We start from the raw sequence: 13,020 nt of genomic DNA, 5'->3' as shown, positions 1-13,020 counted from the left end.
ATTGGGGTTTTCATTTAAGAAAAAAAATGCCAATGACGACTGGAAGCAAATAGCTTTGAGAATCTAGCCCAATGTGCCAGTAACCCCGATAATTCCAATATTATTACTGCTGGTGGTAGTTTAGTTGTAGTCAGTTGAAAGTAAAAATATATCACTAATACTTTGTATTTACTATACTTCTAGTTTGCAATAAATACAGTATCACTATTTACACGATGTTCCGAACCATGAAGTATTATAATGCAGGTATACTACAGAGGTCGTTATAGTATTCCACAGAATTTGCTGCGGTAGTGTACTTGCAGTAAATCTATACATTATTTGAAATACTGTTACCATAGTAAGTACTGCAGATAACCTAACCCCCTTGAATGAAATTGCATAAATACTAGTCATTGTCACAGTAAATACTGCAGAAGTCTACAACGAGATTGCATTATTTTATTTTTTGATAAGGACAGAAGGAATTTCACTAATTTGCATACAATTTAACCGAATAAGATTATCAAAATAATGGTAACTTTCACCAATGTATTTCAAAATAAAGTTTTAGAACACACTTACATGTTTCATAGAATAAATAAAAACAAACAGATTACTTCAATAAAAACTGTAACTAAATAGTAAGACAGTACAAGATTCCCATCGTGGTAGTGTAAATTAAAAACAGAGCTCCCGGTGGAGCTACGATTTTTAATGCGTACTATGCTAGAGATCAAGTTTAAAACTGACAACAGGTTTCTATCAGTACGCTTTTAAATGTCACAGTTATTCAGAATATTAAGTATTTGCAATACTAGAAGATTCCGAATGCGATTGTATGCATGCAGGCAGAATTATCTTATTCCTTTCATACTCCGCGTTTACATGGTAAACGCAATGTTCCTTTTCTGCCATTAACGCATGCGTACCCTTGCTCCCCACTGCAAACCAGAGTGCCGATTGTAGTAGAACAGTTTGTTGTTTATTTTAAATAGATCTGGTGGTGTAGACGTGTATTTGTTATGTGTTTTTTTGAGTATGGAATCTGATATTTTGCGATTGTGTAGATGCTTGTGGTTCTTAATTAACATGTGTTCACGCAGACATGCACGCTTTATAACAAGGAGGCAGAGTGAAGATGAGTTGTCCCTGTTTAGCCAAGCACCTCCTCAACAGAGCTGACAGTAAACAACGTACAGTAGAATAATAACCGCACTAAATAAATAAAGCAAATACTCTGTCTGTATATTTCTTTCTCAAAGAGCATTTGATTGAATTGATGTTGTCGAGAGCTGTAATTGTATATGAATAAATAAAGGTATGCTGTTTTTTAAATTAGGATGTATATTTGCAGATCTAGCATGTGTTGATATGTTTTTTAATATTCTTTTGTACTCAAATTGTAAGAGCATTTTATACAGTATCTACACAGCGCCCGACACCTACTGGTGAGTAGCACTAGAAATTTTGAAAAATAAATAAATAAATGAATACATAAATAAATACCGTATCCCTTCAAATTTAAGACGCCTTAGGATTTTAAGACGCAGACCAACTTAACCACCCTCAATTTGAGGAAAACAAATAAAACTTCAGATAAATATTCATTTCCACAGGTACAACCTCAATTAAGCTGTTGTATCGGACCAGACTGACACGAAACAAGTGTTGTAGATTAACCACGGAGCTTGTTTATTGTGCTGCACACTGTATAATACTTAAGATGGCGTCTCTGTTGCTCACATTGTGGCAGTCCTAAATGCTTTTATAAACGCAGGGAGTGGGCATAGTTGGCTGTCATCTGTTGGTTAACACAGGGGAGACCGTTGAGTTTAAAACAAGAACCAAGAACAAACTCAAAAAGTGACCTGTCTGGAGTCTAAACAACTAAAAGAAAGAGGAGCAGCACATTAATATAAACACAGCGACCTGCGTACAAGTGATGCTGTCCGTTGTTTTGTTTCATGTAGCAGCTGCTGCAAATTCATATTTAGTTTTGTTTAGTTAAGAACTCTGTGGAGCTAGCTTGTTTGAGTCTGGTTATTTTTGAGAATTATGTCTTGTAGATATTATTGATATTATTTGACGTTGGTGACCTATTTTTAGCTAACTATCAACATAGGGAGTTATCATGTAGGGGTTGTCATCACCACCAGTTTTCGCTAAACTGGAATATGCTTTTTGTGTGTGTTTTTCTGTGCAGTGTGCACGGGGCTGCCGTGTTCAGTGTTGAGATTAGGATACTGTTCTGTAGGAGCTGCCCACCCACAATATACCACCACTCACTGGCATCCCAGTAACCCAGCAACCACAACAGCACTGAAGTACCGTGGTATTGCTTGGCATGTCGAAAAATACCAGCGTCTGATCAGCATTTCCGATCTGTCCAAGCTGGTACTGTTTGTTAGAAACGCTGAAATTGTAAAAGTTTCTCTTGAATTCCTCAGGAAGCTGGGTTTGTCTTTTATCAGCAGTAAAAGTCACGCTGCTGCTTCTGTATTCGGGCAGATACCGTTGTTACCTTTTCTCGGCAGTCAGTCACGTTGCTGATTGTGTACTCAGGTAGCTACGTCTTTTGTTGGTGATTTTAATACGCATCTCTATACTGCACTCGAATTTAAGACGCAGGGTATGTTTGAGAAGCAAAAAACGGTTTAAAAGGCGCATCTTAAATTTCAAGGAATACGGTAATAGGGATGGAAATTTTAAACTAACCTCAAAATAAACAAATTTTACCAAAGACATATTTTTTAATGTATTCATTTTAGTAATGTATTGTCATATACAGTCAGTCCGTCGCATATCCCACTGCTGTGGAGCTAGACTAAGGCCACTGCACACTAGACTAACCCAATAAGACACCGACACGATTTTGTAGTGTCGATGTCTTGTCGGTTGGTTTTCAAACATGTTTGAAAACCCACGACAAGCAAAATCCATCGGTATCATCTCGCGTCGGTGTCGATTTCAGCTGCACACAAAACCGAAGCAACACTGACACGACGAAATCGTGTCGATGTCGTATCGGGTCGGTCAGTGTGCGGTGGCCTTTAATGGCTGATATTATAAAAAGGAAGGGGTATGACAATTGCTTCCAAGTAGTTTTTCTAATTGGTGCAACAGAAAGATTGACACTGGGCAGGTTTTCTTCTGGGTCGATCTGGCACGTCGTTGGTCCACTCTGTTTTTCATGCTGTAGTGGGTGTGGTACGCTATCAACTCCATAGTGTAATAAAGTTAATGACAAGCGGGGTTTTTTTTTTTTTATCTGAAGTTTGTTCAATATTTCTAATAAAGTGGCATCTCTAAACAAAGGAGCGAAGGAAAGCCACATTTGGAAATATTTTGAGGAACCAGACGAGAAAAATGTGGTATGTAAATAATTCTGCCGAACAAAATTGCTGTACCATAAAAAACATGTTCAATGCTTCACCATTTGAAATGAAAACATTCGGAAATTACTGTGGATGGAATTACTGATGGCAGTAAAAGCAAAAATCCATAATAAACAGAATGCTCCAAATGGCAACTGACATTTATTTAACCCTTACATCCCTGTGAATAGGTATAGCATGATTTTAAAATGACTTTCCCCGATATTATTTCAAAGAACGCATACGTGTAAATAAATTGTTGTCCTCATTAATTCAAAGAACAAGTGCTTGGCACCTATAGGAATTGGTACACAATGGATACATTGCTGTTTTGTAAAAAAGCGACTTTTTTACATCTTCGCGAGAGTGTCTTGAGGGACACCGATTGGTTTATTAAATCTTTCCAGAACCACCATCATATCATTGAATTGTTTTGTATTCTGATTTCCACGAATGCACCACATCACTACAAAATTACATGTAAAGAAGCGGCGAAATGCCCCGCTGTTTCTCTTCAATTTGGACGTGGCATAGAGTCTACCAGCCTCTGGAATTCTGCAAGAGGGATGCAGCACCTTTCTTCTACAAGAAATTCAATCAACTCATGCCTGGTTGATGGAGGTGGAAAATGCTGTCTCAGGTGTTGTTCCAGAACATCCCATAAATGCTCGATTGGGTTCAGATCTGGTGACTCGTCAAACCATTGGGCGACCACACGCTCTGTGGATGGGGGCATTGTCATCCTTGAAGACACACCCACCCCCCACCCGGCAGGAAAGAAATGCTGCAACATGGGGTGAAGACGATCACTCAATACCATTAAGTAGCGATTAGCACCCAAACCATGCCAGGAAAATGCGCCCCACAACATTACGGAACCACCAGAACCCTTTACTGTTGGAACCAAGCACTCAGGGCTGAGGAGTTCTTTAGGTTGGCGCCACACGTGCACTCGTCCATTTGTGCGAGAACATGGTGAAGGAAGATTCATCTGACCATATCACATTTGTCCACTGCTCGCTAGTCCATTGCCTGTGCTCTTTGCACCACTGGACTCGCAAACATGCATTGCCAGCTGTGATGAGTGGTTTGTGCACTGTAACCCGACTATGGTATCCCACTCAGTGGAGTTCTCGGCGAACCGTTTTTGATTAAACTGGCTGCTCGCGCCCCAGCTTGAAATTTGCAGTCAATTGATCTGCAGTTACTCGCTTGTTTTGCCTTGCACTTTGAATTAATGCATGGATATCACAATCCTGGAGTATGTGTTTCCGCCCACTGTTGCCCTTTGCTGATGATGTCTTTCCCTCGGAGTTCCATGCCGACATCACTTTAGACAACTTTGCTTGTGAAACATCAGCAAGTTGAGCTGTCTTGGTCACTGAAGCTCCTTCCAAACACACCCCAACAATCACCGCTCTTTCAAATTCACCAAGGTCTCCTCTAGAAATAATTATAGGCAACCAGGCCTGTCCAGCATTTTTATACATGACCCTAAGCATGCTGGGATATTATTTGCTTAATTAGTGAAAGAGCCACACATACATATACTACAACTATATTGTGTTGTGGTTTATAATTTACATTGGAAAGCGGTTCAATATCACCAGCCAATCAGTTTCCAGCTATAGCAGGCATTAATACACAGTAGATGCCCGCTGGAACGTGACAGCATCACTAGTGAATCAAATTTAAAATCAATCTGCACAGGTACTGGCTTTTTCATTTTGGTTTGCTGTATTTTTAAGCTTAGTTTACATCTATTGGACAGCAAATACTAAACAAAGACAAAAATTGGTCCAAATGTATTTTCTATTCCACCAAAACAAGCCAATCAGTACTTTGTACTGACGAAAGTAACCAATCCTGTACCTGCAACTGCCGAGTCAGCCAGTCACAGCCTGTCAGCTAGACTGTTGCTCATACAACATCTTTCAACAACAAACCGAGACAGGGACAGTTCAGTATTATTGTTCCATTCAATGTCTGGCACTGTCCAGATAAACTATAAGCAACTCTGACAAGTAAAAAGTTATTTGTTTAGTAAGGTTGTTTTCTCTAATTATGTGTGTGACCCTTTATGAACATTTTTGGGACTACTTTCCTTAAACTTCTCAGGGGGGAGGGTACCCGATGAATCATTACAAGTTCAAGGTCAAAGTAGGTTTTAAAAATATTTACTTTTTTGTTTTTTTATAAATGTAGTCGTCTCCAATTTTTTACTCTGGTTTTCTCCTCAATTTAGTTTGCCCAATTATTATCTGTGTTCTCGGGTTCACCGCTCGCAACCCCCCCCCCCCCCCCCCCCCCCCCCCCCCCCGCTGTCTTGGGGAACGGAGGCTAGAGCACGATGATTCAAGTCCAAACAGTAATTACAAATGTAACCTAGTTCCTTTATTTTATTCCAGTATTCAAGAGTTACACACATATTTTATCATTCTATAAAACACTGTAGCACTAGTTATTACAGAAGTAAAGCTAGAGCTCAATGACCTGTCCCTTTGGGAACGGCAGCCACATCTTCCTAGGCACCGGGAGGACTCGAAGCGGTCTCATTGAGTGCTTAGTGTACTCCCAATTTATACAGACATATAAACAAGGCGTGTCTCGCTGAGTGCTTCGTGTACTCCCAATTTATACAGACATATAAACAAGGCGTGTCTCGCTGAGTGCTTCGTGTACTCCCAATTTATACAGACATATAAACAAGGCGTGTCTCGCTGAGTGCTTCGTGTACTCCCAATTTATACAGACATATAAACAAGGCGTGTCTCGCTGAGTGCTTCGTGTACTCCCAATTTATACAGACATATAAACAAGGCGTGTCTCGCTGAGTGCTTCGTGTACTCCCAATTTATACAGACATATAAACAAGGCGTGTCTCGCTGCGTGCTTCGTGTACTCCCAATTTATACAGACATATAAACAAGGCGTGTCTCGCTGAGTGCTTCGTGTACTCCCAATTTATACAGACATATAAACAAGGCGTGTCTCGCTGAGTGCTTCGTGTACTCCCAGTTTATACAGACATATAAACAAGGCGTGTCTCGCTGAGTGCTTCGTGTACTCCCAGTTTATACAGACATATAAACAAGGCGTGTCTCGCTGAGTGCTTCGTGTACTCCCAATTTATACAGACATATAAACAAGGCGTGTCTCGCTGAGTGCTTCGTGTACTCCCAATTTATACAGACATATAAACAAGGCGTGTCTCGCTGAGTGCTTAGTGTACTCCCAATTTATACAGACATATAAACAAGGCGTGTCTCGCTGAGTGCTTCGTGTACTCCCAATTTATACAGACATATAAACAAGGCGTGTCTCGCTGAGTGCTTCGTGTACTCCCAATTTATACAGACATATAAACAAGGCGTGTCTCGCTGAGTGCTTCGTGTACTCCCAATTTATACAGACATATAAACAAGGCGTGTCTCGCTGAGTGCTTCGTGTACTCCCAGTTTATACAGACATATAAACAAGGCGTGTCTCGCTGAGTGCTTCGTGTACTCCCAATTTATACAGACATATAAACAAGGCGTGTCTCGCTGAGTGCTTCGTGTACTCCCAATTTATACAGACATATAAACAAGGCGTGTCTCGCTGAGTGCTTAGTGTACTCCCAATTTATACAGACATATAAACAAGGCGTGTCTCGTTGAGTGCTTAGTGTACTCCCAATTTATACAGACATATAAACAAGGCGTGTCTCGCTGAGTGCTTAGTGTACTCCCAATTTATACAGACATATAAACAAGGCGTGTCTCATTGAGTGCTTAGTGTACTCCCAATTTATACAGACATATAAACAAGGCGTTTCTCGCTGAGTGCTTAGTGTTAGAGGTCTTCACGGGTCCAAATTCAGCAACACGACTCAACCACGACTCGACAATTAACGAAAAAACAGTGGCACAATTTTCCTTTCCCCAGTTTAGTATATGCACTGACAAGATACAGTGTTAAAGCAGTGTTTTTTTCAGTCAACTTGGAAATCTGGCTGAGCTACAGATTATTCCATAATAAACCTAAAAGATACAAAGATAAATACATTATCTGAAAATCAAATGAACTGAAGTATGATCTCTTAAATGCGTGATTTTATTACAAACTTAACACAAGAGCACTTAACACTTGCTTTCCTTCTTTGTCCACAATAACATCAATGAGAGGTAAACTACCAGTGTGCTAAGTGTTGATCACATTTGACCAAAATATCTGTTGTCTATTATTATTATTATTATTATTATTATTGTTATTATAAATATTACTATTACTATTAGTACCTCGAATGTTGCTCTCTCCATCCGAAAATGAGCTTTAAATACAGCCTCTGTGTAGCAGGCTCTATCACAACATTCTCAACTTAATTTTCTACCCTCACTGGACTATTTGCCCCGTGTAACACCCCTGACAACTCAAGCAATCCTATCTAGTCAGCGCATTAGTATATGTCAAATGGCCATGTCAGCTCCAGTGAAATGATGGTTAAAATGGACACTTCATTTCTTTAATGTGATTAATAAAATGTACCGGTAATTTTATTTTAAATGTATGGTGCTTGCTTGTAATTTACAGTTCCGAGTGCAGCAACAGCCTCGGGTCCAAACCTGTGTAGATATACCTTTTACATCCTAGCTATATGGCCTTCATTGTACGATTAAATACTGATTTAAAACAAACAAACAAACAAAAAAATCAAACTGCTGCTGATGTTGGCTCGTCAGCTGTATGCAACCGGCACGGCAAAGCAACACTGATTTCTTTTTTTTTGTTTGTTTGTTTGTTTGTTTTAAATAAGGAACCAAGATTTCAATTAACATTTGCACTTGAAACAAAACTGAAACTTTGATGCGCTTTTTTGGGGGGGTGGGGGGGTGGTTCTACTTGTGTTCTTCAGTGAATAGGATATAGTCAGAATACTGGATGCAGCATGCCACAAATTGGGTGCTCTATTTGTAATTCTACTTTTATTCACAATCTCATTGTTATTATTATTATTAGCGCTAGTAGTGACAAATACTGTAATAATAAAGAAAATCTAAGAATGAAACAGTACTAATATTATTAATAGTTTAGCTAACGCCTTTATCCAAGGTGACTTCCTTAACTTTCTCCAGCAGCTTATATTGTTCATTTTGGATTGTACTTTTACTGTAGCGAACAAAAGGCTTTGGACCCAAACTGGGTGTACTGAATTTAGTATTTAACTTATATGCTTATGAAGCATGGCGGTAGGAAAGCTGTTTAATCGTATTGTTTGTTTACTTTTAGAACGGGGTCTCCCCCTCCACCCCTGTGTTATTTTGTATTTCTTTATTGTTTTATATTTGTGTTTATAGATGACGGCGAACCGGCGTGTGTTTTGTTTGTTTATTTTGTATGACAGCCTAGCTGTACTTTAGTTTCGTTATTGTTTTGCAGCGTGGGTGGGAAGCCCCATCCATATTCTAAAACTCGTGCAGAAGGTGGCCTGTACAAATACCTGCAGCTCTCTGCACTCTGGGTATGTGTTCAGAGGAGGAACGAGCAAGGAGTGAGAGAGGAGAAACTAAATTTAAAAGAATAAGGATCCCTGAGGCTACTGCCCAGCCGGACCTTAATTCATTATTGGTGTTAGAGATTTATTTTGTTTAATTGTTTTATTTCTGCTCTGCCAGCAAGTGTTTATTTTTGTTTAAATATTTTATTTAAAGCAAACGAAAAATAAATAGAATATTGTCTCTTGCTAGATAGGCACCTCCAGATTCTGATAAATACTTTTAGAAAAACAGGAGCAACTTCTGCTCTGGATCAAAAAGCTCTAGTGCTCAACGGCTGTCCACCTATGTGGATATCTATCACAAAACTAGTAGAAACTAACTAAAACACAAGTCTGGGAAAACAAATGGAAGTCTGGAAAAAGTATTGCATTTGATGTTGAAAAAGTGTATGACCCTGAGATACTGTACCTACATTGAGTACAGTGTACTTTGTACAAATCACAGTCCATAGGTCAGTTATAGGCAACTTGACATTTTTTTGGACAACCAAATGTCTACAATGGACTATCCGAAGGGCAAGTACCATTATCAAAATTTTGTGAGCCCTGACTTATTTTAACAGCTTGAGAGTTGCTATAGTAACCCTCCATAAAACATAGATCTAGCTATGAAATCTGGCAGTTTGAGAATTCTATTTTGAATGTTTTTATGGTTGTGTTTTTTTTTGTTTTTTTTTTTTTTTTTTTTGGGGGGGGGGGGGGGGGGGGGGGGGGGGTTTGTGCCAGCAATATAGTCTCAGATTGTTTATCAGTTATTTCTGTACCTAATCTATGTAATAAACTAATCTGAACACTTAATGACAACATGCCTAAAATTAGAAATGAATTTGGAAAAGTGTGAGGGCTGTGAAATTCACAAGAGAATAGCTTGCTCTAGTGTTGTAATGCTAATTCTAAAAATGCTGTAAACATAGCCTATGTTCACAGGAGCTCGGTTGATATTCTATACTGTAGGGCTGCATTTTGACCTTCGAAGGTTCGGAACACATTACCAAAGGAAGGTTGGAAACTTCAGTGGTACCCAAAAACCCCAGAGATTGGCTATGCCTCCATAATACGAGTCGCTTGCACAGTTTGCATTCAGCATTTTCGTCTGGGCATTTAACAAAAAAAAATGAGACATTTCGTTCAATGCAACTTCCACTATACAGCGCTTTGCTGTCGAAACGACAAATGAAGAAATGGAAGGTTTGCTCTAGATAACACAAGCTGGAAGGGGGAGGAGCGGACAGTGCTCAGTTTTCAAAATTAAAATTGCAGGCTAACTTCACTATAACGAACCCCCATTGGACCTGGAGAAATGTCCGTTATATTAGGGTGTTCACTATAATAGGGTTTGGCATTTTTCTGTATCAGAATAATGAGAAAACGGCAAGTTTGAATTGAACATTAATATATAATACTTTTATGAAGATTCCTTCACATTTATCAACATTTAAAGGGTAGTGTAACAAGTGCTTGTGTCAGATGTGTGGGTAACCACACTGCAAGACAGAGAGACGTGGGTTTGAGTTGCAATGCCGACACAGGCACGCACGATTTATTTAACACAAAACAGAAAATAAACAAACGGGTCATATGACGCCACCAACGATGGTAACGCACAGAGGACACATGCAGAACAGTAGACAGGCAGGCAGCAAGTCTCAGTCAAGCACCCGTCTGTAAACAATCATTTGATCAAACATAACAACTCCAAAAAGCACACAAAACAAACCCGTTCTCAGAATTTATTAAATACAGTGCGTGAATGCAACTTGACGAACCTTCAAAGATTTAAAATTAGTTGAACGGACCATCGAACCTTCAAACACAGCCCTACTATATTGTACCATTTGCAGCCTTGTAATTATTGGTTTGAGGCATGCAAAGCCCTCCCAATGCTAAACTGAAACACACTGTGTCTACACACACACACACACACACACACACACACACACACACACACACACACACACACACACACAGACAGTGCTGTAAACAATGGTGTTTATTGATCCTCTGGTCTAGGGAACATTGCTCAGTCAGGCTAATTTGAAAGTGAAAGGTTTTGCATTAGCTGTGGCCCCCAGTTTGGGAACCCATGTTCTACAGCACAAGTTCCTAGCCATCATAACCTGGTGGTATCTGTGTGTCTGACTGTGTGTAAAATATGCTGATCTACTTTTTCATGTTGCTGACATTTCTAATGTTGTATGTATAGCCAAAATGGGGAATGTATGGCACTGGCCTTACATATTTAATTTAAAAGTAATTGTTCCAATACATTAACATTAAATTCAGTGGAAATGCAGATTGCAATTATACATGGTCTGATCTACTATAAATACATTGAAAAATATGGTCAGAGACAATTGCATCTATAAATTAATTGGAAAATATGGTTCAAGAATTGAATCAATAAATACATTGGAAAATATGGTTTGAGACAATTGCTTCAGCCTTTTTTGTTCATCTTAGTGTACGGGTTGCTTTACTGTTTGTAAAAAAAAAAAAATTCAGTTTGAAAGTCAGCCTTTTTTCATATTTCATTTGGTTCTGAGCATTAAAAGGTTAAGCAGTTCTTTATTGCATTATTTCACTTTCTTTCAACACTGTTTAAAATTCTGTCTATGGATTGCATTTGCCCTCCAAGTTCTCTTCTAGAATTTGGCTAACATCCAAAATGCTTAAGAATTCTGTTTGAATATGAGCATTATTATAATAATCACGTTACCAGCTCTCGGGACATTGAGTATCCATGTGTAGGGAACCCCCCCTTAGCTTGCATCTTTCTTTAAGTAGAGGGGACAAAATTACAATTTGTGAAATGAGTGTTTTCTTATTTGAAATAATTATTTAATGATTCGAAAAAATAAATAAATAAATAAATGAAACAACAACTTGTTCTTCACAAGGCATTACTGAGTGATTGTGCAAAATGAATTTGATAATCAGATTTCAATTCAGTTGAAGACATTTTACATTTTTTTAGATAAAAACTTAAGTCCTGTGAATTCAAACTTATAACTGTGATACCCTATTTTAACAAAACTGTACATTCAGCTGCAAAATAACCACAAACAAGAATATCAGTATTACATTGACATTCATATGGATAGTCATATTCTGTTATTTTGGTCATATTTATTTATAATAATAATTGTTATATACCGCCTTTCATAGTGGACCACCCTTACATAGCGCTTTACAAAATTCGAGACTAGGGTGTGTGAACTATGCATCACAGCTGCAGAGTCACTTACAACAACGTCTCACCCGAAAGAGCACAAGGAGATAAGTGATTTCCTCAGGGTCACACAGTGAGTCAGTGGCTGATTTGAACCAGGCCCCTCCTGGTTATAAGCTTGTTTCTTTAAGCACTGGACCACACAGCCGCCTTATCATTAACCCTTTAAGTGTTTTTCGGTGAGATGATCACCCAGATTTGTTATTTTGGCTGTATTTGACTCCTATACAAATTCACTAAAAATCTGTTTTTTACAGTAGTGTCTTGGAATTGTTGTCCTGTTTTCAAAACTCTCTGAGGAACATTATAAAGTACTTGAGAAACCATAAAAACATGATTTTGTTTGTTTGTTTGTTTTTTAACATGAAGTATTTTGTATTGTTATGTGTTGTGCTTCGAGATACATGCATACCAACGTGTATTTTACAATACTTCCTGAAAGCTTTGTTGAAAAATATTGCTGTTTGGGTAAATTACAAGACATTGTTTCTCCTGAGTGATTGTAATGACAATACACGTTTATTCTCGGGGTATTTTCAAGCAATAACAGACACAAATCAATTATTTTATCAAAATAAATATTTATAAATGAAATAGTTCTTCTTTCCATTATTATCAGTATGAGGACAAACAAAAAGAAAAAATACCTGATACATTTTGTCAGGAAACATTATCTGCTTATATCCACTCATTTCTTGATATGTATAAATATTGTAAAAACATGTATATTAAAACACGAGACAGAATACATGTTCTAATATATTTATAAGTCAGATTCATCGGAATTACAGTGTTTTCCCGTTTTTTTAAACAAGTTCCTGTGACGCTTTGTTTCTGCATGCCCATCTCAGTGACATCACACAGAAAAAAAAAACAAAACAAAAAAAACAAGCAGGCAG

The 13,020-nt window shown here is 38.3% G+C and overlaps 1 protein-coding gene across 4 annotated transcripts in view; it reads left to right on the top strand.

Annotated features, from left to right (window-relative positions):
- LOC121313692 (CMP-N-acetylneuraminate-beta-galactosamide-alpha-2,3-sialyltransferase 1-like) overlaps window positions 1–13,020 on the top strand; it is a 77,306-nt gene that overhangs the window by 922 nt on the left and 63,364 nt on the right. The window lies entirely within an intron of this gene.

Source organism: Polyodon spathula, chromosome 3 (genome assembly GCF_017654505.1).
Source record: "Polyodon spathula isolate WHYD16114869_AA chromosome 3, ASM1765450v1, whole genome shotgun sequence".
Classification (NCBI taxonomy): Eukaryota; Metazoa; Chordata; class Actinopteri; order Acipenseriformes; family Polyodontidae; genus Polyodon; species Polyodon spathula.
Note: the sequence above shows the minus strand (reverse complement) of the source record. Positions and strands in the feature narration are given on the sequence as shown.